The sequence below is a fragment of the Gadus morhua genome, unplaced genomic scaffold (genome assembly GCF_902167405.1).
Source record: "Gadus morhua unplaced genomic scaffold, gadMor3.0, whole genome shotgun sequence".
Lineage (NCBI taxonomy): Eukaryota > Metazoa > Chordata > Actinopteri > Gadiformes > Gadidae > Gadus > Gadus morhua.
Window position 1 is genome coordinate 204,054 of NW_021963951.1, and position 26,126 is coordinate 230,179.

The 26,126-nt window shown below is 43.6% G+C and overlaps 3 long non-coding RNA genes across 3 annotated transcripts; 1 reads left to right on the forward strand and 2 right to left on the reverse strand.

Moving 5' to 3' along the window:
- Positions 1–597: 597 nt before the first annotated feature.
- On the reverse strand, positions 598–1,291 carry LOC115538033 (uncharacterized). The gene is made up of 2 exons (XR_003975005.1): positions 1,156–1,291; positions 598–1,036 (listed from the first exon to the last, which is right to left on the reverse strand). It is a non-coding gene; the product is annotated as an uncharacterized LOC115538033 (long non-coding RNA).
- Positions 1,292–9,685: 8,394 nt separating this feature from the next.
- On the forward strand, positions 9,686–10,570 carry LOC115538032 (uncharacterized). The gene is made up of 3 exons (XR_003975003.1): positions 9,686–9,704; positions 9,878–9,924; positions 10,375–10,570. It is a non-coding gene; the product is annotated as an uncharacterized LOC115538032 (long non-coding RNA).
- A 502-nt stretch (positions 10,571–11,072) lies between these two features.
- Positions 11,073–13,050, reverse strand: LOC115538031 (uncharacterized). Its single transcript, XR_003975002.1, has 2 exons — positions 12,988–13,050; positions 11,073–12,162 (listed from the first exon to the last, which is right to left on the reverse strand). It is a non-coding gene; the product is annotated as an uncharacterized LOC115538031 (long non-coding RNA).
- Between the last annotated feature and the right edge of the window lie 13,076 nt (positions 13,051–26,126).

Sequence of the window (26,126 nt, forward strand, 5' to 3'; positions counted from 1 at the left end):
CGGGGGAAAGCAGTGCACTGAAAGGACCCGGATGGTGTACTCAAAACGGTCCGGGCGCATTCCTAACGGTCTATAGAGGTCCATGGTCCGCGCGTATTCAGGCCAGGGCGCATTCACACTACCTCCATCCGTCGACGGATGACCGAGGGTACTAGTCTGTAGACGCAGCAAAATAAGCGTTCCAGGGTGGGGTGAGATTAAAGTAACAACTAGAAACTCGTATTCACGATCAGAGGGGAGAGACGTGGTGAATGAGTCTCTCTCTCTCTCTCTCTCTCTCTCTCTCTCTCTCTCTCTCTCTCTCTCTCTCTCTCTCTCTCTCTCTCTCTCTCTCTCTCTAAAAAGGTCAGGTTTATAATATAAGTAGAAAATGTTGAACACAAAATATATATATACATGTCAGTTATTATGCCATAAAAAGTCAAATGTCTGATATAATGAAAAATGACAGTATCTTCCATAAACAGATGAATTAAAGATAATTAAAGTGTGAAACACTGTAATCAGGGTTCTACGCTAACTTTTTTTTTCAGGAGCACTCGTGCCCCCAAGTTAAAAAATTTAGGAGCACAGAAAAAAAAACGGGGGCACAATAGGTTTTTGTTCAGAACATTTATTAGGGTGCAGAAATTGCACACACCAACCGCACCAACTTACTAAAACTAAATTAATACAAATAGACAAGATTACATTTAGGCTACACAAAACAGCACCAATTTACTAAAAAGATAAATAAAAAAATATCACATTTAGGCTACACAAAAATCATGTCGGACTCGGAATCACTTGGCCATGACTTGTAGTTGGGTCGACGTGACCTTTTTCCAGCTGACAGACAGTTTTCGGCACATTTAGTGGGATCAAATAATTCAAGTGAGGGGCCCTCTGTTGTGATCCTGATAAGATCCTCTGTGGTGGAGACATGCAAGCAGCTCCTCAAAGAGCTTTTGAGGCGTTTCTGCGCAGAGAAGCCTCGCTCACACTGTGCAGATGAAATTGGGAGGACCAACAGAATGTCCACAAGGTGTAGGATGTTCTGTAAGAGTAATTTAAAAGGGACTCATAGTAACTGATCAAAAGAAATAACTACATACCAGAAATACCTCATTACAATTAATGTACAACCTTCCAGTAAAGTGCTGAAGTGTATGTTACCTTGTAGTCAGTTCTGTATGGCTCTTTGGTTGAAGCTGTTTGCCATAAGCTGCTGTAGGTCCTTAAACGTGTAGCTTACAAGGGTCTTCAAACTCTGCCATTCCCCTGGCAAAGCATCCATCTGGCATCCAGAGCTAGAGAGAGAAAAACATAGGCTTGTGACTCATCTGTTTCATAATCTGGTAACCCATCAAATCCATGATATTAGACAGCAACGTGCCTTGTAAGGACATGACGAAAATGCTCCATTAGGGCCTCCAACTGATCGTTTCCATAATCAACCAGTTCATTGGTATTCTCAGGCCAGGTGTCGTGATGAAAGATTTTCATGCAATTCACTGCAGAGTAGTCTTCGGAGTCCTCATTAATGAGACTGCCGAATCTGGCGTTAATGGCTTCCACAGTGGTGGTGATGACAGAGGTGATGTTTCTCTGTAGCCTCTGCTGCATTCCTGTGACATCTCCCGAGAGTGGTACACCCTTTAAGAAAAAATTATGGAAAAAGAACAGAACATACCTAGTTGTAGCATCCAGTAGCTTGTGCACACAACATGCACATTCAACCTACAGAATATTTCACACAGACATGTAAAAGACATGTGAGTTGATTACAAAAGAGTAGTAATGGATTAATTCTAGAGCTGTCAGTTAAACGCGTTATTAACGGCGTTAACGCAAACCAATTTTAACGGCGTTAAATTTTTTATTGCGCGATTAACGCAATTATTTTATTTAAAAATAAATAAATAAAAAAATAAAAAATCTTTGGCTCAAAACAAAGAAGCAGTAGCCTCACTGCTATGTTCAAATGACATTTGTTCAAAGCAGTCGTTTAATTGCACTATAGGCTCTTTTTTTGTATCGTCCTGTTTTGATCAGTAAATGCCAATGTTGTTATCAATAAAAAATCATTTGCACAAGGCAAGCCGATGCACTTCACCATGTTGACAAGAGAATTAAAATGAGAAGAATTATGGGACAAAAAAATCAAGGGATATTTAGCATAGAAAAAGAATTTGCGATTAATTGCGATTAATCGTGAGTTAACTATGACATTAATGCGATTAATCACGATTAAATATTTTAATCGCTTGACAGCTCTAATTAATACTGATTAAGCTGTTGTACTACACTCACTATCCTGTATCCCTAACAAACCTGAAATGAGATCTCTTCCTGCCCTTGTAGACATTCCATGAACTGACATAGCATGCCCCCTCTTTGCGGTGTTTCCTGCATAGCCTGCAACACCATCACTGTCTTTCTCAGCGCTGAGATGGCTTGAGGAAGAATGAGGTCGTTCTTCTGCAGAACGCAACTGAGCGAGGCCAGTTCATTAAACACGTCAGCCAGGAAATGGCTAAATGCGCAGAAATTAATCTCGTGCATTCCCTTCCTAATCTGAACAGGGGCAGTCAGAAAAAATACCTTGTTTAGATTTTAAGTGATATATCTCAAAATAAATCAGGTCACTTTCATAAGCAATGTGTGCTATGGTTTTGTAAAACGTACGCAAAACAGCCGAATACTGACCACTGTCAGTTGACAGACTCCCTTCTTTTGCTGCACGAAGGAACACACTCAGTGCCCGGTGTACATGGGGAATCCACCTCGTCCCTTTCACGCTCGAAGGAGAGCAGACCCTCACACCTAGCTCTTCTCCAATCAGGTTCAGCTCAAGCCTGGATTTAGGGCTCTGGTGGTAGGTCTTCCACACAAGATGGAGAAGGTCATAGACTTTGGCCACCATTGTCTCATTGCGCTGCAGGTTGAGAATGGCCAACTCCAACCTAGACATTGACAACAAACACAGACAAATCATATAGCAGTAACCTATTACTAATGGACAAATGCATACAATCAACAATGACATTCTGTAATATAGTTAGGGCACAATGTATGTAGATTCACCTGTGAGGCATGCAATGAATGGGAATTACATGCTGTCCGGCTGCCTGTTTGAGTAGAGCACTCACTCCCCTATGCACACCCATGTTGACTTTAGCACCATCTGCACCAAATGCGACACACTTGGCCTTCCAGTCGCATGTACCACGTCCAAGAGCATCAAATGCTGCATTGGTTCCAGCCAGGACACCTGAAGTAAAAAAAAAAACAGAGTTAAATTCCTTAAAGTAGCCTTTTTTTTAACAAGCAATTGTCCACATATTCATATTCTGTGTAAGTCATTTTGCATTAATTTCATTGATAATGTTACCCTATAGGCCTAACTATTGTTGTAGACATGACATTCACATTTCAGTCCCCTTGTTTTATATTATTATTTTTTCCCCTTTACCATTGGACTTTATGTAATACACCACCAATAAATACCTAAACTTAATATAAATATACACGTTTACATTATAAACACACACACGCACGCACACACCACCACCAATCATCATTGCATTTCAGAATAACTAGGAGAGCTAGGCCTATACGATTGGTGAAGAAGATAAATTGTGGGGCTGTGTGATTGATATAAAAACATAGCATTTCTTTGCCACTCACCTTGCGCATGAGCGTGTAAGAGAGCCTGTTGGCCGACGAGGCGGGTCACCGGTCTGCCATCCTCCACGAAGCGCACATACACAATCTCACACTCCGTGTTTGATATGTCCGTATCGCCATCTATCAGGACTGCGAGGCAACGGGCCGCTTGTAGCTGGGCAGCGAGAGTGTCTTTGATGCCTTCCGCTATTTGACCGACCATCTCAGCACATCTCACATCATTGTCATATGTGGGATTGATGTTTAATCCATTTTTATGGTGAAGGGCAATCATCGGTCCAAATTTAGTGAAGGCTATCTCTTCCTTTGCGATCACATACGCTATGTTAAATTTAACCTTCAGCTGCCGGAGCGCGTCCTGATTAGAGATAGCCACTTGTCTGCCAACGGCGGCTTCCACCGTGCCAGGGTTATTGGGCTGGGTGCGATTTATATATAAATCGCGACATCGAGAATGCCGAACGGACTCGCTGTGTTTTACCACAGCATCGCGTTTTAGATTAGGGTTCCCCGTTATAAACAGAGAGGAGCCTGCCATTGCCGATGGGGCTTCCTTACAAAATTTACAGAACATTTTCATGTTCTCGGCATCATAAAGTAGCCAACCGAAATCCTTCAACCAGTCGGGGTTGAATTTGTAGACTTTATCGACTACAGTAACTTTAACTTTCCACTCTAACCTTCTTCCTGGCGATTTCTTCCTCTTCCTCTCTTCTGTTTGTTTGTGTTTTCCCATCATTCTTTTTGAAAAACGCAGTTATGCTTTGCATATTTGTTTTAGCTTATTAGTTACCGTTGTGTTTGTGCAATATCACATACAGCGAGAGGCGCTCGAGCAGCAATATCACATACAGCGGGAGGCGCGCCGCGCTCGAGCCATCACATACAGCGAGAGGCGCTCGAGCAGCAATCTAAGCAAAAATAGATCTCCGCTGAGCAGACTGTTGCCAAGCAACATATAAACAAAACACCATGCACGAAGAATGCGGAGTGAATTAGTTTGGTGAAAAGTCAGAGTGACGTTGTACGCTCATATCAGCGCTCCTGCAGAGCACGAAATAAAAAAAATAAAGTGCCGGAGAAGTCACTCGCACGCGTGCTCCTGTTTTGTTTTTCTCGTTCGCACGCTGAAATATTCACTCGCAAATGCGAGTGAAATGGGCACACTGTAGAGCCCTGCAGTAGTTATACATTTTAGACCCAATATTGAATAAGCACAATTTCTACATTATGTAATAAGTTGTAGATTTAAGTTATTTTTTATCACAGTTCCTAACCTGTTCTCTTTATTCTGTTTGAAGGCTCCAGGGCTGTGATCTGTCAGAGAGATGCTGTGAAGCTCTGGCCTCAGTTCTCAGGTCCAACTCCTCTAGTATGAGAGAGCTGGACCTGAGTACCAATGATCTGCAGGATTCAGGAGTGAAGCTGCTCTCTGCTGGACTGGGGAGTCCACACTGTACACTGGAAACTCTAAGGTCAGTTTTACTCAATGGTCAAACAGTAACACCACAATTTCCACATCAGAGGACGGTTATGTAACTAAATCCAGCGATCTGATTGATTTAACTGTTGTATAATGAGCGTATACATAACTGCTATGACGCCCAATCATTTTGTGAAAGTTTGCATATCACTCCGCGCCTGGAAGTAGAAACAGTTACAAAGTAAAAAATATATTGAACGATGGAGAGGGTGTAAATGTTGTTACTCCGGGAGTGAGCAAGGCGATGGAGAGACTAACGAAAGCTTAGGCACACGGCGAGTGAACTGCTCCATCGGATAAATTGCCGGCGAACCGCTCTAGCCGAGCCTTCTCTCGGAGGGACGCTAAAGTGTGTTGCATAGCGACCGTCGTGCATTTTGAAGGCAGCCAGGAGGGACTACTTTTTTGTATTCTTTAAAAAAACGGCTACTTTGTCTTTCTTGGTTTCTTTTAAAATGTAGTGTGTCTATGACTTTCATTTTGCCATAATAGTAACCGTTCCAAAAAGCAATAGATCACTTCAGTCAGTGGTATGTGCTCATTATACCACTGTGAAGGGGGTCGCCGGCCCTCCGCTGCGCGTCGGGGCCGGACAACGCCCCTTAACAGTGGTATAATGAGCACATACCACAGCCTGTCATGATCTATTGCTTAATTATATCTCAGTACCTGTGATGACTGCATCCATGTTTTTGTATCATTGGAGATGTAACACCTTTTGTTTAGGTGGATATTCTAATACATCCATATGCCTGCAACCTTTCAATTATAAATATAAAAATGAGCTCAAAATATAAATATATTACCCCCCCCACTGTCCCCCGTATACGTGACGGTGATAGTTTAGAGCAGGGTGAAGTACAGGGGGTCTTTGGAGGGTCTTACCCCTAGTTGGACGCCTCGACCCCCTGAAAGCCTCAACAGAAACATTTTACAGGGTCACTGGAAAGATATAAAAAAAATGATTTGAAACTTGCAATTGTCACACAAGTCGTGTGTTAAGACTTAATATATCCAGTAGGGGTGTGCACGGGTACACGTGTAACCGGTTAGTAAATCATAACCGTTTAGGAAAAATAAGGAAACGAAAAACCGTAAAAAAATAATAATATTCACAGCGTCATTGTTTCGATGAGAATCTCGACGGTCCATACTTTAAACATAAAGTTTACATATTTATAATTCGATATTCGTCTCAGCCTTTATACCAAAGATACTCTAGGGCTGGCATCTCCAATGGCGGACCGCCGTCCGGGTCCGGACCAAGTGACAGTCCTATCCGGCCCATGACCAAATTAAAAATAATAATAAAAAAGCATGATTATGTTAGTAAAATAATTTCTCACTGAAATACAAATTGAAAGGCAGAATAGTCTGTAGTACAGCATATAAACATCAAAAAGCAATGATCTTCACAGAGCGAAGATCATACACTCACCGAACTCCCCCCCTCCCTCCGTCTGTCACGGCATGTGCGTAATAGCGTCACTCAAAAAATAGCCAATCAAATTTTTTGTTTACCAGAAGGGCGATTTTGAATGAGAAAATGGCTTGCTCGAAAAATAAGGAAAGTTTACCCCGAAAACAGACATTTTAAAGATGAATGGACTGACCAATACTTGTTCATTCTCCCGAACGGCAGTACAAAACCTTTGTTGTGTCTTTTATGTGTTGAAACCGTGGCACTGATAAAAAGCGGGAATATTAAGCGGCATTACTAATCCAAACACAGATCCTTCAAGGAAAAGTATCACCAGAAGTCAGAAGTAAGAGCGTGGAAAATATCCGAGCTGAGAGCTCAGTATTAGAGGTCTACGCGTGTCTTCACAGACTCATTTACAGGCCAGCAATTTGCAAATGAATGCTCACTTAATGTTGCATGGGGCAACATAAAAAAACTTGCAGTGACATGACTGTTGTGAAGGAGTGCTTCAACGCCGCTGCCGAGACGTTACATGAAGGTAAACAAAGGGATGAATTGTGTGAAAAAGTAAAGCAAATCCCAATGTGAGCTGCAACGACAACCAGAAAATCTGAATTGTTATCAGATGATGCACTGTCACAGCTTCATGCGGCTGTTCAGAGTGCCCCATCCTTAGCCATTGATGAGTCTTCAGATGTAACGGATAATGCCCAGCTTTTGGTTTATGTGCGATTGTTTCATCAAGACAAGAAAGAGATCTGTGAGGACCTGTTGGGTCTAACACCACTTGAGACACTGTTTTGCTTACTTGAAGTGAAGGCCTAATGCTCTTTTTGTGTTTATTTGAAATGTAGGTCTAGTGTACCTGTTTTGCTTGCTTGAAATGTAGGCCTAATGCACTTTGTGTTTATTTGAAGTGTAGGCCTAGTGTTCCTGTTCTGCTTACTTCACATGTAGGCCTTATGCACTCTTTATGTTTACTTGAATTGCAAGCCTAATGTACCTGTTTTGTTTACTTGAAATGTTAATATGCGTTACTTTGCCTTCCTAGTTTTTCATGGTTAAAAGTAAGCTATTTGAAAATTGAAAATAAATAAATCTAAAATTATAAGGTAATATGCCGTGTTGATTGTATTTGACAAAAGAAGGCTATTAGGACGTGGTAGGTTCGGGCCTTTCTTGGAAGGAATTTTTAGTAACTGGACCTTGTTCAATTTTAATTGAAGATCCCTGCTCTAGTGTCTATAGCATGGTTTCTCAACGGGGGCGTTCGTACAACCTAGGGGGGCGCTGGGTAGGTGATTTTTTTAAACTGCCATGGTTTTCTAAATTTTTGGGTGAAAAAACATTGCATTTCAAGTACAAAATATATGGGCCTAATTAGGCCTCTGTGCGCGATCTGTTTTCGTGGTGCCCAAGTTGCCCGGGCCGCGGTGCCCGTGGTTCCCGGGCCATTCATTCATTCGTTCACGGGGCACGGCGGGAGTCGCGGGAGTGCCGTGGTCACGGTCGGGGTGCCCAAGGAAGACGGGAGACGTGGCCTCTCTCTCTCTCTCGCTCTCTCTCTCTCTCTCGCTCTCTCTCTCTCTCTCGCTCTCTCGCTCTCACGCTCTCTCGCTCCCTCGCTCTCTCTCGTCGCTCTGGAAGTTTAATTGGGTTTATTACAGTGATGGACAGTGCTGTTAGCCAATCAGAGGTGAGACATTTGCATGTCATGAAAATTTGTATATTTTTTTCACCAAATCCGACTCAGAGGGCATTCATTGCTATTAGTGACCAACGCAAAATCAATGAAAAACGCTGCAATAACAGCTTTAAGCAATATAACACGAGTGTGAGTGGGGTTGTTAGTTTATTAAAAAAAAATGATTGGGGGATGGACGCCAGAGGATCAGGGTAAGGTCAGGGGGGCGTTTGCTCAAAAAAGGTTGAGAACCACTGGTCTATAGCATATAACCGCGTTGTCTGATTACAGTTTAATTCATTTTTCCCAATTTACCAGCTCTCGTTTTGCAGAATAATCACCGCACCATTCGTTTCAATGGGAATAGCGACGGTCTGTACTTTCAGCATAAAGTGTACATATTTATAATTATAAATTCGTCCCAGCCTTTATGCCACCGATACTATAGGGCAGGCCTATTCAACTAGTGGCCCGTGGGCCAAATGCGGCCCCTCTTAATTTTTTTCTGGCCCGCAAGAGGTTGCAAGCAAGAAAATAAATAAAATAAAGGACAAACATAGTTGCATGCAAATCAGGTTTCTGTGTGTAGCCGGTGCTACTAGCCAGTATCAGTACCCCACAATCACAATCATCAAATTTCCTTTTCGGCCCACTTGTTAAGGAAGTTGAATAGCCCTGCTATAGGGTCTATAGCATATAACCGCGTTTTCTGATTACAGTTTAATGTAACAGTAAGCTGACAACATCCTAATTAACACCACAACTGCAAATGAACCACACGGAGATAACCATGGCAACCGGTCAAACAAATGATCTTTTTGCGATCATTCTGCTCGCGCTTCCGCCGTGTTGATAAACAAATAATCCCCCTAAAGAGCGACTGCGGTCCACTTTAAAATAAAATTAAAGCTTCATTAATTAATAAAGAATTGGTTAACTGTGTACACGAAAAAGTAGGGGTCGTGTAAACGTCAACACTTTTTTGTAACCGTTCACATCCCTAATATCCAGTACTCATTATCTTAATTGCTAATTCTTTATCCACAAATATGGTCCCTTCAATGGACCAGGAAGTGCTTCATAAAAGGACCTTCTACGTCATCAAGGCAACACCACTTGTGTTTGGAGTATGACGTTCACTAAGTGGTTTGCAGACTGGAAAAACACCGGATTTTACAGGTGTGTGTGTGTGTGTGTGTGTGTGTGTGTGTGTGTGTGTGTGTGTGTGTGTGTGTGTGTGTGTGTGTGTGTGTGTGTTTGTGTGTGTGTAGCTTGTCTGGCTGCCTGGTCACACAGGAAGGCTGTGCTTCTCTGGCCTCAGCTCTGAGCTCCAACCCCTCTCATCTGAGAGAGCTGGACCTGAGCTACAATCACCCAGGAGACTCTGGAGCTGCGCTGCTCTCTGCTGGACTGGAGGATCCACGCTGGAGACTGGACACTCTCAGGTATGAGGACAGCTCACCGCTCAGGGACAATGTCTCCTACAAGGATTCATGCTGCTGCCAGATGAAGTGGTTTGAAGAGGCAGCTGTCACTCATGTTGTGTAGAACGTGATGAGACAACAGATGATGACGGTGAATGTTTCAACATGCTGCTCTCACTTTGTTTCCCCCCCAGTGTGGAGCACGGTGGAGTGTGGAGGCTGAAACCAGCTCTAAAGAAGTGTAAGTGTCTGTTTGATTCATCACATCAAACACTCACTATTTGTTTGATGCAGGAAGTGAGGTCATATCCTACTGGGAATGAAGATGATGGCTGACATGATGTATCTTATGTATATTAATACTGTCGACCATCACAATTAAACCTGCTTGTATAAAACCCAGCAGGTATTACATTGTTACATTGAGGGGGGGTGACGGGGCTGAAGAAGAAGAGAGAGCGATCACAAAAAGAAAGAGAATAAAAAGGAAAAGAGCAGCTTGGATCCAAGGAGAGATGTTTGTAGTTGATATATTCATAATATTGTTGTTAATGTTTTCATAACGTTATTTTTGAGGGGTGTGTATCTATGAATGTGTACATATGTATATATATACAGTAGTAGTGATGATGATGATGATGATGAGGATGAAGAATGGTTCAGCAGCTCATCATGTCTGGTTCTCCCTCAGATGCCTGTGACCTCACACTGGACCCAACACGGCCTACAGACTCCTCTCACTGTCTGAGGACAACAGGAAGGTGACGCGGGTTGGACAGGACCAATCGTATCCGGATCACCCAGAGAGATTTGACTCCTGGTCCCAGGTGTTGGGTAGAGAGGCTCTGACTGGCCGCTGTTACTGGGAGGTAGAGTGGGGAGGATGGGTCTATATAGGAGTGACATACAGAGGAATCACAAGGAGAGGAGCGGGTGATGACAGCGAGCTTGGAGGGAACAACAAGTCCTGGAGTCTCCATTGTTATGATGGTCGTTACTCTGCCTGGTACAACGATACACAGACAGACCTCCCTCTCCCCCCCGCTGGCTCCACCAGAGTAGGAGTGTATCTGGACCGGCCTGCTGGCTCTCTGTCCTTCTACAGAGTGTCCCCAGGTGGAGGAGGGTCTTCAGACACACTGACACACCTCCACACCTTCTGCTCCTCCTTCACCCAGGAGGACCTCCTCCCGGGGGTCTGGGTAGGGGGGTGGCGGACCCCAGGGGGGTCCCTAGTGGGGTCCTCAGTGTCTCTGTGTCGGTTGTAGTCGGTTTGTCCCCCGCGCCGATTTTCTTTTAAAAACACACACACTCACATACACACACAGACATACACAAAAAACACACACAAAAACACACTTACACAAAAACACACACATACACATTGAGAGGACTGATAACTCAGTGTCTCTGCGGTTTAATGCCTTAATTCTGAAAACTGTCTTTGTCTTTGTTTATGGCATTTATTTTCTCAGAAATGGAAGCGTTGTACACTGAAGTGAATCATTACCTGAAGCTAAACAGATACCACAGCCTAACCGCCTTCAACCCAGAAGGCAGGAAGGGCTATATAAGGAAGGTCTCAAAGACCTACCCTCTGGGGTAAGTCACAGAGTGTCAAACGCATTTGAGACAGTTTATATGTAATGCTCTGTATTAGCACTATTCCTTTGCTTTTTTACCTTCCAAGTACTGCCCAAAATATTTGCTTGTATTTGACCTATATTTGTAGCTATTCACTTTTAGGCCTGAATAACATTAAAAGCTGTTTAATAATTGATTACATGCTGAGTATTGATTATAACCCTACACTTTCCATTGAACAATTACCCATAACCATAAATTGACAAATTTTACAATGTAATCAAATGCTCACACACTAGCTGCTTTCAGACACACGTTTAAGTCGATTTCACTAGATTTCCTGAAGCTACTTGTTGTCATAATGTTACCTACACACACATTCATAATTGAAGTAGGGCAGATGAGGAGCTGTATTATCGGCACCAAAACCATACGAGGTTGGTTGTGTGCACCAACGAGCGGTCTCTTGATGTCCTTGTGGAGTGCCACGACAACCTGGGCACTGGAGGTCATCCAGGGAGGCGCAGGACATTGGATGAGATCATGGCATCCTACCACAGGGCAACCTTGCGAGAGGATGTGAACAAATGGGTGAGTTTTGGGACTTTTTGAAAGGTGAGTTATGAAACTGAATTGAGATGGATTTATTTAAAATATTTTTATGACAGTCTTTTAATCCTTATATTGCAACAAATATACAGAGTAATTGTTTTTTTGCTTTGTCATGCTCATGAGTAGACCTTGATGGAACTTTACTTGACTGCTTTAAAGTTTGATGAATGTCCCCGCTGTCAGCGTCATGAGGTGATGAAGACTGTGGCACCTGTCCTTCATCCCATTGATGTTGGCAAGGCATGGAGTGTCCTTGGGGTTGACGTAATTGGTCCCCTTCCCACTGCCGTAAAGGGAAAGGGTAGCTTTTATGCATGGCTGTTGTATGTGTAACCACATTTAAAGATAGTCAATGCAAAAGATTTGGTCTAAAGGAAAACTAGTGACAGGGATGGAATGTCCATTAACGATTATTACTACATTTATAAAATGCATTTTATGTTGCAGATTTATTCTGACAGCAACAGACCTTTTTACTAAGTGGGTTGTGGCAAAACCCCTGTGCACCAAAACAGCCGTTGAGGTGTCACGAAATGTTTTAAATATTCTCCTCGACTTCAGTCTGGTCGACAGGATTATTACAGACCAACGGCGGGAATTTGTGAATGAGGTACAGTTATGTTTGTAAAACAGTGTATGTGTGACATAGAATATTTCTCATTGAATCTAATCGTTCAAGTTAATTTACATAAACTAATGCATTGCAGCTCAACCATGGGGCACCTATCACCCCCAGGCGAATGGACAAGCAGAGAGGACAAACAAGACAATAGAGTCAGCCCTGGCCAAGTACTGTGGGGAAGAGCAGGATGACTGGGATATTTATCTGAGGGGAACTGTTGAGTATCAACACCTCAAAACAGGTAATATTAGGTAACGACTACAAATGGAAACAATGTTCAACAACGACAGATTTTCAATAAAATACTGCATTCCCTTTTAATTAAGAGATTGTGGTAGAAATTAACCTTACATTCTATGTTAAACTATGATTATTATTAGGCCTACATATCATATATATACTTTAATGGTGGAGAAGAGCTGATCACCTCTAACCTAGATGTTGTGTCCCGTGTGACACCAGTGAGTGGGTCCAGGATATTCTCACCTGATGGGCCATGTGATACATCAGCCAGAGAGTCCAGTCTACTCCCATATTGATGTACTCTCTGAAGACAATGCGTACATTCACACATGTGCATCATCTCTGTTTGTATAAGGATAATATATGTTCTAAGGTCACATTGGGATTCAGAAGACATAGGAGTATGCTGACATCCACACAGTATGACCCTGATGGGAAATTCTATATTTGATGAAAGTCCAACTTTGTATTGTGTAAGAATTGGGGATATAAGGAGCTGTCCGGGATTCATTCGGTAGTGTGTATTCGAGGATACCACTCGGGTTTGTTGTCTCTCGTTTGCGGCTGGCAATAAACTCTCCATCTATACTTGACCTGGACTCCCCGATTCCTCTTGCTTTTTAGCTAGTTGAAGTGAATTAGATAAGTTATTAGAAATCCCACAACATTTGGCGTCACGACCAGAACTGAAGAACAGAGACAGCCCGGCTGCTGGACCGACGGACGGGGCACGAGCGGATCACACAACCCTAGAGCTCGTCAAATTACTGGTAAGTTGACTTACCACAAATTAATACGGTTGTTTGGTCTGTTCTTGTCCCGTCTGAAGGCTCTGCTGCAGGTAAAGCGTCTCTTCAGTCCAACGAATCAAAGTAATCATTTGAAGAGAGATTGGGGAGCTCCAGCGAGAGATAGAGTGTGCGCGCGCACAGCCATAGACGCTCTGTTGTTATGGTTAACTAACAGGCGGTTTGTGGTTCTAAATTGATACAAAATTGTTAGAATTCTACTCTAAAGTCCTGTGGCTGTGTTCTAGGGGAACGAGTTGAGTGAGTTCCAGTCTTTTATTTTGCATTTTATTGGCGAGTTGAGTGAGTTCCAGTCAATACCTTCCCATCTGGAGTTATTATTTTATTTTTCATTTAAAAGACGAGTTGAGTGAGTTCCAGTCTTTTATTTTGCATTTTATTGACGAGTTGAGTGAGTTCCAGTCAATACCTTCCCATCTGGAGTTATTATTTTATTTTTCATTTAAAAGACGAGTTGAGTGAGTTCCAGTCTTTTATTTTGCATTTATTGACGAGTGAGTGAGTCCCAGTCTTTTTTCATTAAAAGACGAGTGAGTGAGTTCCAGTCTTTTTTCATTAAAAGACGAGTGAGTGAGTTCCAGTCAGTATCTTGTGCAAACAAATTCGGCCGTTTTTTCGATACACTATTGAACGTGGTATAAACAGTTTCCTTCTGTATTTAAGTTGTGTTGGATTAAGTTGCCTCGGAGGCTTTTTACAATCCGTTTTGTTTTTAGTTTATCTCTGACTGTCATTAAGACAGTCAGAAAAATAAATAACTTGTCTGGAACAAGTGGGCGAAACTTTATCTAGAGGTGTGTTCTCTTAGCCTGTGGTCAGAAAGGGTGGGGGCCTAGGAGCAGAGTACATCTAAAAACAGCTGGGACGCAGATCCCGCGAGAGAGAGAGAGAGAGAGAGAGAGAGAGAGAGAGAGAGAGAGAGAGAGAGAGAGAGAGAGAGAGAAGCACGGGGGAAGTGCACATTTGTAGTTTTAAAAATAATAAAACAATTAAACTAACTAGTAGAGTAAACTCGGATAAATTATATTAATAAATAGTAATTTAAAATGGCACCAACAGCGGTAGAGATTTTGAGCGAAAGTAACCCATTGCTCAGAAAAGAGATAACAAGCACCTCTGAGAAATGGGAGAAAAGAACAGCTAAATTAGGCACTATATGGCCCATGGGAGGGACCTTCGATCCAATAGTGTGTAGAGACATGGAGGTAGTGATAAGGAATCACAAAACTAACAGGAGTGGAAAAAAGGCCTTATAGAAGAAGGCCAGGGAAGAGTTAATTCTAGCTCTGTTCGAAGAGGAAGGAGATAGGTGGCGTTCATTACATCGAGTAGCCAGGCAGATAATAAACAATGACGAAAAGGCTCAACCATTGCCTCTAAAGGCTGAGCCACCACCATACAAGCCGTCAAAAATGTATCCATTGTTAAAAGGCATGGTCGCGATTAAAGGGGAGGTTACACTCGATGAGGAAGATAAGCAATGTAACACACAGGGAAGGAAGGGCGCACCCATACACATGGACTGTTATGAGGGGATTAGAAAGGCAAGAGGAGGGTGTGATGATGCTGAAACTAGATCTAGTGAAAGTGAGGGCGAAGATGAGGATAGTGATGATGGGCATGTGGAAGAAGAGGTTTTGGTGAAGCCCATGAATAGGAAAGCTAGGAGGAAATTAAAAAGTCAGAACAAGAAACAAGAAGAGAGTTCCCCTGTGTGGGTCAAGCATTGGGGGAGTCTTGCTGTGGTACAGCATTGCAGGGCCCCCTGGCACTCGAAACACAGGGGAAACTAAGGAGATCACATAGAGAGAAAAAGGCACCCGACACTCTCCCAGGAAATTTTCCCATTCTAATCAAAGGTCAACAGGCCTGTTATCAACCATGGGGGTCACAGGACTTGGAGGGGGTCTTATCTAGACTCCCTAACATATATAACGGGGGATCACAATGGATTAGAACATTTGAGGAACTTACAGTGGGGAGACTAATCGCAGTGGGGGACCTGAAAGCTCTGTTGGCAAGAGTATTGGGGTTAGCCAAAATGGAGTCTGTACTGAGGAATGGAGGGTTGGATATAATGGACGAGATGGATGATGGGACTACACTTGATCGCTACAGAGTGGCGATGTGGACCGCACTCAGAAGGGAGTTCCCGACCCACATTGATCATAAAAAAATGAGAGGCCTCCCTATCAACGACACGGAGAATCCTGCAGCATATCTGCAGGCCCAAGTGGACAGATGGCGCTTGGAAACGGATGTGGATCCTGAAACCCATCCTGTGTTTTCGGTCTTGTTCAGAAACTCTGTGATGGAGACATTACCCAGCTCAATCAGGGCTAAGCTGGATGATGTGGTTGGACTGATCACAGATAAATCTCACAGAGATTTCAGTAGTCATCTGGTTCATGCAGTGGACAAATATCGCCAAAATGAACAAAAAATACAGGAACAAAGCAAAGAGGTGCTGAGGAAGCTATCTCAGTTTCAGTTAGAAGAACTCACAAAGAAGAAAAAACAGGCGGTTGTTTCAGAACCGGTTGAAACAATACTGCAGGCCGTCCAGCAGGGATCATCACTAACCCAACCTCCTCAACAGGCATTCTCTCCCCCAGTACAACAGCCTCAGAGCCAATGGTCACCCACTCCACCTGTCATTCAGATACACACACATAATTCTGGCAACCCAACAAATGGGAATAGGCAGAATCAGAGTAAAGGGTCCCAAGGTCAATTTAAATATAATCAACAACAAGGATTCAAAGGACAACGCAGAGGTCCTTTAATATGTTATGGGTGCAACCAGGAAGGACATATTAAGAAAAATTGTTCAATTAACCCTTTCCCACCCCAGCAAGGACAGGGCAACAGCTATCAGGGAAGGCAAGAACAAGGAGGTAGCTCCCAGCCAGGTCCTTTTATGGGACAAGGATACTAGGGGTGCCCAGAGAATCCACAAGGGGAGGGTCAGCTTGTAGCAATCACAAAACAAGCTGATGAGGAATCAATACTACAGGTTCTTGTTAATGATAGAGGCACGCCAATGGTGGCCGACACTGGAGCCACTTACACTTGTGTAGGTTCAAAGTATGCCTCTCACCTCCCCATGGCAGGGAAATTCGCCAAAACTGTAGGATTCTCGGGACACACATAGTCAATACCTATTTCAACTCCAAGGGTGACAATCTGAGAAATTCTTATTTTCAGAGTGAGTGAGTGAGTGAGAGAATGGATTTGCATTGTGCTGAATAGATTACATTTGTGATTGGATGTACACTGTACTACTTGGTCCTTCGATATAACCTGTGGCCCCTTAATGGCCCCTGTTTTAGGAAAATCAGAGAACCACCACTGGGATCGGTGACTCTGTGGTTCTGTGTGTCGCGACAACCTTTGAGACTCTCCATAACGTCATGGTACCATGTGATTTGAATCAATAGATCTTGGTACACAGAGCAATTGGTGAAACACTGTGTTGGTTCAGAGGGTTACAGCATGTTGGGTAAGGGAGAGGATTGAGAGGATTCTGGATGTGATGAGTTTAATGTAAAGGACACAGAGAGAGAGGGTAGGGCAATCAATGGAGAGCCCAGTATAGAAGTATTAGAGCTACATGGTAATCACAGGTTTTAAGGGTAATTAGCTAGACTCCATAAAATGAACAATTAGCGTTCAATGTTGTCAATAACATGCACACCGCTCGTCCACAGGAGTCCAGGGGGCTACCAGCGCTGGGGATTCTTATTAGAAGAATTCAGGGTAAACACAGTTGCACTCCTCAAAAGAGGAGCTCAGCTTACCCAAACCTTGGACTCCGCAGTGGATAGGTGGATGTTGTTTTGGTGTTTGGACCTGACGAGGTCTAGGTGCCAAGATAACAACACAAATAAAATATTTCCTAAGGAATTACGATAATAACGGACATTTATTAAAAGTGGTCGTACAATCTAGAAATAATAACCAAATACTTAAAAATTAGACTAAATGAGTACGTTAAAATATTATTCAAGTTTATGAATTCATGTTATCCACAATGACAAATGTCATTTAAAATTAAATAAGTAAAATACAATAAAAAAGGGTGTGTGTTTGAGCCTGCTCTCGTGTGTGTGTTAGGGCCACAGAGGCAGGGGAGAATGCTCTCCTACTTAGTGTGATGGAATACACGAAGGGGTACCAAAAGCTTACTTCAGACAAAACATGCAAACAATAGGTAGAATATAATAAGATTAGATCGCCCAATTTAAATAGTGAGTATAGGACAATCGGGTGGAATAATAAAGGGAATTATGATTATGAGTAACGGTTAACACAGAAGTGAATCGCCTAATATTGAAAATGCAAGTTTTAATATTGTGATTTTTTGTTTTATTTTCACATCTCCTTAGTTAAGGACAATAGGTGGATTAACGCTACATCTGCTGGGAAGGGATCCTACATGCTAGGTCTCAATTTACATTCAGAAGTGGTGGGTTTACCTTTCAAATGCCATGACTGCTGCTGCAACACTTTTATAGAATATTAATATTTGATAATATGATACTTTTAACTGATAAATTACCTTTAGATTCACCCCATCATATATACCCCGCACACATGGGGTCAAATTTTAGTTGTTGTTGTAGCTGCTCTGGTGTGTCCATTACAGCCTTGGCTGCATGGGCAATTGTGATTGAAGACTCTGTCTCCATCCCTCCACTTTGTGGTCAAAACCACCTTATGGGTGGGGATTGATTGTATCCCAGGCACGGCATCCTGCACTAAGCCAGTATGGAAGGCTGGTTAGCCAACGACGGGTAAGATCCCGCCTTGAAGACCGGGACAACCTAAAACAGGCACAGTCACGATTACTTGGCAGTCACTGTGAGCACTGGCTCACTTGATGATGAAGTGACAAACTGCAACCATCATAGGAAGAGCCGGAGGGTGAATGGTGGAGGGGGAACAGGAGTCGGATATGGCAGCCCCAGCAGCAGAGGTGGTGGTATTGGGACAGGGCATGTTGCGTTTTATTTGACAGTTGAGGCATGAAGGCCTGCTGACGCATGAAATCTTTTCGGTTTAGTGCATGACTTGGTAACGGCGTGGTTTCAGGGCGGCTGATGGTAAAACCCACAAATATCAACCTTTGGTTTTGGATATACTGGCTTCGGTTTCCCTTCCCAATAGCTTGGTGTTAGTTTACGGATGGTTGAGGTTAGGAGTTCCAACGTTGGTTCCACCAACGGCGTCGTTAGGTTTGCTTATCATTTAAGTGCGCATGGTTTTGACCATTGCGCAAGGGGGGAGGTGTTGAGGAGTGTTGAGGAGAATTAGAAAACAAGGTTTTTTCTTCACCATAATTGCAAAAAATGATTGATAACCAACTAAATGAGTATAAATTATGTGCAAATAACAATGTAAGAAAAAGAATCACTGCTACATTGGGACACATTCCCACACCTGAAGGACCATTTTGACATTTGGTCATGAACTATGTTGACATGTTGTGCATGTTAGTTATCCTTGATAGGTTCAGCAGATGGGTAGAAGCAGTCCCATCAAAAGACCAAAGTGCAGCTACAGTAATCAAGTTTCTGACTGGAAAAGTCATGCCAAGGTTTGAAATTCAATCAGAGATAAGCTCAGACAATGGGCCAGCGTATATTCAGCAAACACTGTTCCAAGCACTAAATAGAACTGGTTAGATGCAATTATTATCTTTATAACTACACATACACACACAACCACACACACACACACACACACACACACACACACACACACACACACACACACACACACACACACACACACACACATAAAACATTAAATAAGGAATGCCAATGAGGTATTATCAAAATACAAACATATTTAAAACACATACAAATTTCGGGTCCAATGTTTCCAGAAGCAAGGTGAGTACCTTGTATCTCTCTGAGAGATATCAATTAGACATCAATTAATATCTATAGCAATACTGAGTTATCACTTACGAGCTAATAGAATGACACAGCTAACTTTGCACGTAATACTTACGGTTAGATTCATGCTTTCACTTACATTTCAAGGGCCCCATAAGGGACTTCCATTAGAACAATTAAAAATAGAATCAAAGGAAATATGTTTTTGAACAACTAACTGCTGTACATGAGTTTGTATTTCTACAATAGAAACGCAAAGTTCCGGAGCCAGATGCAGGCACACGCCGAGCCTACAAAACTACGTCCGCCAAGCAAGGAGTAACAGTCACATGATGCAATAGTGGCAGGGGTTTGAATGAATTCTGTTTTTGTGTTCAACCATTCACAAAAATATTGATTGTATAATTTAAATAAAATCAGCAATGTTTTGTCAAATTTACCATGGATACAGCAGAAGGACTATCAGAACAATTAGATGCCATCTCCTGAATGATCTATCAAATTAAGCTAGTCTTGGTTATGCATTGGCAGAACCAAGAGGGGTGTGTGGGATGATAGGGGCGACTTGTTGTGCTTTTATTTTTTTTTAACAACAGAGTTCCGGCGCTGGAAGGATTATAGTGCCTCAGATTAGAGTTGGCAGAGAACTCCGGAATCATTAACCCCTTCTCAGGACGGATGGAGAGCCTGTGAGCAGTGAGTGCTAAAGGAGCACCAGGTGTCATCCAAGAGTACATGGAGATCCAGTTGAACCTGGAGGCACAAAAGAGGATCCAAAGGGGGCCCGACCCGGTCCTACTGGACGGTTGGGAAAATATGCCCTTGCCAAGGAGGGACGAACATTGGACTGTGATATATCAAACACCAGGTGGAGGCTCACGTGATGTGCTAGTAACCTCTCAATGTGAGCCGGCCTCGTGATCTACAAGGCTTGATTTCAGCCGACAGGAGCAAACATCTATGACTCTGTCCAAAAACCCCCCACCTGTATCCTGCGCACCAATACATGAAGATCACCTGAGCCATTCAGTCCCGTGCAAACCTACAGGCAAATTCAAGATTTCAAATGCTGAAATGTCCATGTTTGGGTACATTATCACGATGCATATTTTTAAAAATTATTAATCTTTAGTTCATTATTATGTCACATATTTTGGAGAATGGTGATTTTCAATGCATGCTGAAAACATATTGTTATGATTTTTATGAGGGTATTTTAGGTACACATTTGATTTGGTTGTATTCTAAATGTGGAAACATTGTGGTGTTATGTTTAGAAAGGTTTTTTGATCTTTTTATGAATACTTTGGGGGAGTCAAAAGTATTGGACATAATACACCACATTTGGCAATCTTTTTCATCACCGGGTTGCGATCCCTGGCTGCAGGTTGAGACTCCTGCTTTAGATTAGTGTTTTTTCTAGGTAGCCAGATGTGGTGCTATTCTGATCCAATTGCCAGCACATGATCTCATAGACTAATTGATAGATAAAGGGGACATGGGGAAATTTAAGTAATAGAGATGTTATTATTGTTTTCTTTTATTTGAGGCTTGGGCAAGCCTCAAAGGGGGGATATGTGGTAGAAATTAACCTTACATTCTATGTTAAACTATGATTATTATTAGGCCTACATATCATATATATACTTTAATGGTGGAGAAGAGCTGATCACCTCTAACCTAGATGTTGTGTCCCGTGTGACACCAGTGAGTGGGTCCAGGATATTCTCACCTGATGGGCCATGTGATACATCAGCCAGAGAGTCCAGTCTACTCCCATATTGATGTACTCTCTGAAGACAATGCTTACATTCACACATGTGCATCATCTCTGTTTGTATAAGGATAATATATGTTCTAAGGTCACATTGGGATTCAGAAGACATAGGAGTATGCTGACATCCACACAGTATGACCCTGATGGGAAATTCTATATTTGATGAAAGTCCAACTTTGTATTGTGTAAGAATTGGGGATATAAGGAGCTGTCCGGGATTCATTCGGTAGTGTGTATTCGAGGATACCACTCGGGTTTGTTGTCTCTCGTTTGCGGGTGGCAATAAACTCTCCATCTATACTTGACCTGGACTCCCCGATTCCTCTTGCTTTTTAGCTAGTTGAAGTGAATTAGATAAGTTATTAGAAATCCCACAACAAGATCAACCATGTTCACACCGTATTGTGCCCTTTTTGGGAGGCACCCTACCCACCCTTGCTCCCCTGGGGTGATTAATTTAGAGAAGGATGGGGACTCTCTTACGTCTGTCTGGGACTCAAGCGACGAGAAGCTTGAGGCACAAACTGCAGAAGTCGCAGATCTGCATTAAAGGTGATGGTAAAATGGCAATATATATATATATATAAATATATATATATATATCAATTACTCCTGAAATTAAGTTTTAAGAGACAATTGCATTAAAATCATTTCATATTTTTTTCAGGTATACGAGAACATAAAAGTGGCCCAAAAAAGGCAGAAGAAAGCCTTTGAACAGGCGAAGGGGAAGAAAATGAAGTCTTTCTTATTCAAAGATGGGGATGAGGTCATGAAGGCCAACATGAGGAAGCAAGGGCGAAAAGGGGGCAAACTAGAAGGCAACTGGTCTGGGCCTTATGTAATTTCCTCCTTGTCGTCCAAGGGTGGGGAAAGCTATGGAGCAGGTCATCCACCGGGACCAGACCTACTGTGTGCCCGGCAGGTCCATGGTGGACAATGTCCACCTCATTCGTGATGTTTTGGATGTCTCCAGCTCATTGGGTTTTAACACTGGTTTGATTTCTCTGGACCATGAAAAGGCTTTTGACCGCGTTGAACATAACTTTCTGTGGGAAGTTATGGAGAGTTTTGGGTTCAGCGCTGGTTTTATAGCTAAGATCAAGGTGTTGTACAGTGAGGTTGAGAGTGTGCTAAAAGTCAATGGTAGTCTGTGTGCTCCTTTTAGAGTGTGTAGAGGCGTCAGGCAGGGCTGTGCTCTGCCTGGGATGCTCTACTCGCTCTCCCTGGAACCCCTCCTCAACAAAATACGTCTTAATATCGAAGGTCTAATTTTACCTGGTTTTAGTGGAAGCATTGTTTTATCGGCCTATGCTGACGATCTCATTGTTTTTATTAAGAATCAGCGTGAGATAAACAAGTTAGAAAATATTATTAATGATTTTACTATTTTATCAGCAGCAAGGGTGAACTGGAAAAAGAGTGAAGCCCTTGCTGTTGGTGAATGGTCTGACGGTCTCCTGGTTCTCCCCCAGACCCTTGCCTAGAGAAGGGACGGGTTAAAGTATCTCGGAGTGTTTCTCGGGAATGAGGCGGTGGTGAAGAGAAACTGGGAGACTGTCATTGAAAGAGCAGAGGAAAAAATGAGAAGATGGAAATGGCTGCTCCCTCAAATGTCGTACAGAGGTAGAGTTTTAGTTTTAAATAATCTTGTTGGATCCCTCTTGTGGCATCGTCTGTCGTGTGTGGACCCCCCCTCTGGCCTACTAGCGGAAATCCAGAAAAAAATTGTTGATTTCTTTTCGGGGAGTCTGCACTGGGTGCCACAGGGGGTGCTATACTTGTCGAGAGAGGAGGGGGGACAGGGCCTCATCCACCTGGCCAGCAGAACGGCCACTTTCAGACTGCAGTTCAAAAAAAGGTTTCTGACAGGGCCGTCCGACCTGGTGTGGAGGAACGTGACCAGCTGTATCCTCAGAGATGTGAGTAAATTGGGGCTGGATACTGCTCTGTTTTTAACTGATTCAAAATTTTTAAAGTTGAATGGGCTTCCTCCTTTTTATCAGGGCGTTTTTAAGTCTTGGGCCCTTTTTAATCACAAAACATGTGAACATTTTAACTCTCTGCACTGGTTACTAAAGGAGCCTTTGATCCATTGGAGCAGGCTGGACGTCTGTAGCGTGACGCCCGGGCTGCTGACATCACTGTATAGGTCAAAGACTGTGAGCCTGCAGCGGCTGGTGGAGGCTGCAGGGCCGGAGCTGACGGGGGCCGGGGCCCTGGGCTCGCTCCTGGGCATTCGATCGGTCAGGGTGGTTCAGAAGCTGCTGGAGCTCTGGAGGCAGAAGCTCTGTGGGACGGAGAGGAGCCTCCTCATGAAGTACTCCCGAGGAGAGGAAATACCAGACCCCACGGACCCTTTCCCAGACATCATCCTGAGCCCAGCGTTAGGTGAAGAGACCGGCCCCCTGTTAGCTGTCAGCAGCCCGGGCAAGCTCAGCCTGCACCGGGCCGACAAGGCTACATTAGACTGGAGCGACTCTACAATAAGACTCAACTCACTGTACACCGCCAAATGTATTCGGACAACCTCCATCACGACAAGAATGCCCTCACCACTGCCAAAACCTTATACTACTCCAACCTCATCAACACTGGTACAGGCAACAGCAGAGTCCTCTTCTCAACAGTCAGCCACTTACTTCAGCCTCCTAAATCTCTCCCTCCAGACATTTCCACCACCCAATGCACTGCGTTCCTTGACTTCTTCAGCTCTAAAATCAACACCATTCACCAACAACTGGCCTCATCTCGCACCCCCTCTGATGACCCACCCTGGATGATCACCTCTTGCCAACCTCTCATCAGCTCCCTCTCTGACTTCACCCTAGTAACAGAACAGACTGTTTCAGAACTCATCCGCAAAGCCAAAACCACCACCTGTCAGCTCGATCCTCTTCCCACCTCCCTTGTCAAAGCATGTCTTCCGTCCATCTCCCCCATGATCACCAACATAATTAACTCCTCCCTCACTACTGGTACTGTACCCCCCACTCTCAAGCTGGCTGCCATCACTCCCATCCTAAAAAAACCTGGTGCTGACCCATCTGACCTTAACCATTACCGGCCCATCTCCAATCTCCCTTTCATCTCCAAAACACTTGAAAGGGTGGTTGCCGCACAACTACAGTCCCACCTCGACACTAACAATCTCCACGAACCGTTCCAATCTGGCTTCCGTCCAAAACACAGCACTGAAACAGCCCTAGTCAAAATCACCAACGACCTCCTCCTTGCAGCCGACTCTGGATTACTCACCATTCTCATCCTCCTTGATCTCAGCGCAGCATTCGACACCATCTCCCACCCTCTGCTCCTGGACCGCCTAGCTGGTATTGGGATCACTGGTGCTGCACTCTCCTGGTTTATATCCTACCTCACCGGCCGTCAACAATTTGTTGACAACTAAGCAACCACAAGTCTGGGTGTTCAGGTGTCTCACTGGGCGTCCCCCAGGGGTCAGTCTTGGGTCCACTCCTCTTCACCACTTACCTCCTCCCGCTGGGCACACTCCTCCGTCACCATGGGGTCCATTTTCATTGCTACGCTGACGACACACAGGTCTACATCTCCACCAAACCCACCGCTGCCATCCCCCCCACCTCCCTCATCACGTGCCTGGAAGAGATCCGGAGCTGGTTGAGCAGGAACTTCCTGAAACTCAATGGAAACAAGACCGAGGCCCTGCTCATCGAACCCAAATCCACCCTCACTAAATCACAACACACCCCAGCTCCACTCATAATTATCGATGGATTCCCAGTACCCTTCTCCTCCAAAGTGAAGAGCCTCGGCATCATCCTGGACAGCACCCTCTCATTCACACCCCATATTCACAACATCACCTGGACTGCATTCTTCCACCTCCGCAACATCGCCAGACTCCGCCCATCACTGACCCAATCCAGCGCTGAAATCCTAGTTCACTCATTTGTCACATCACGCATAGACTACTGCAACGCCCTCCTCACCGGACTCCCCACCAAACTCATCAACAGACTGCAGATCATTCAGAACTCAGCCGCCCGGATCATCACCCGCACCAAATCATCTGACCACATCACCCCTGTCCTCATTCAATTTCACTGGCTCCCAGTACACTACCGCATCCAATACAAAACCCTACTCCTCACCTACAAAGCTCTCCACAACCTAGCCCCCAGTTATCTCTGCAACCTCCTCCAAGAATACACTCCCTCCCGCTCCCTCCGCTCAACCTCTGCTGGACTACTATGTATCCCCACATCACGACTCACTTCAATGGGTGCCCGGTCATTCAGCTGTTCAGCACCCAGGCTCTGGAACTCCCTCCCCCCACACATAAAACAGTCAGACACCATTACAACCTTCAAGTCACGACTCAAAACTCACCTGTTCAAACTCGCACATAACGTCTAACTGATCACTGTTTTGATTGTTTTGTTTTTTTTGGTTTGTTTTTTCGTTTTTGTTTTATTTATTTCTTATTGCTTATGTTTATTTATTTATTTATTTATTAAATTTTTCCACAATGTCTTGTTTTTTTTAAAAAATGTATGATGACTATATGCTCTGTAAGGTGACCTTGGGTGTCTTGAAAGGCGCCTCTAAATTAAATGTATTATTATTATTATTATTATTATACGAGAACATTGTGAAAGCAATACGCAAGAAAGGACTGAGCGGCAGACCCCCCACAGTATGGAGCAACAGGCCAGGGTGGGGGGGGGACCTGCCCCCAGTGGAGGGTTTTATATAACCCTCCCCTCAAAAAACGGACAGCTGACCTCCAGTGGAGGGTACTACATGGTGCCATCGCCTCAAATACTTTTATCTCGGTTTTAAATCCTGCTGTTTCAAACACATGTCCGTTCTGTGGCCTACGGGAGACAGTTTTCCATATTTTTACTGAGT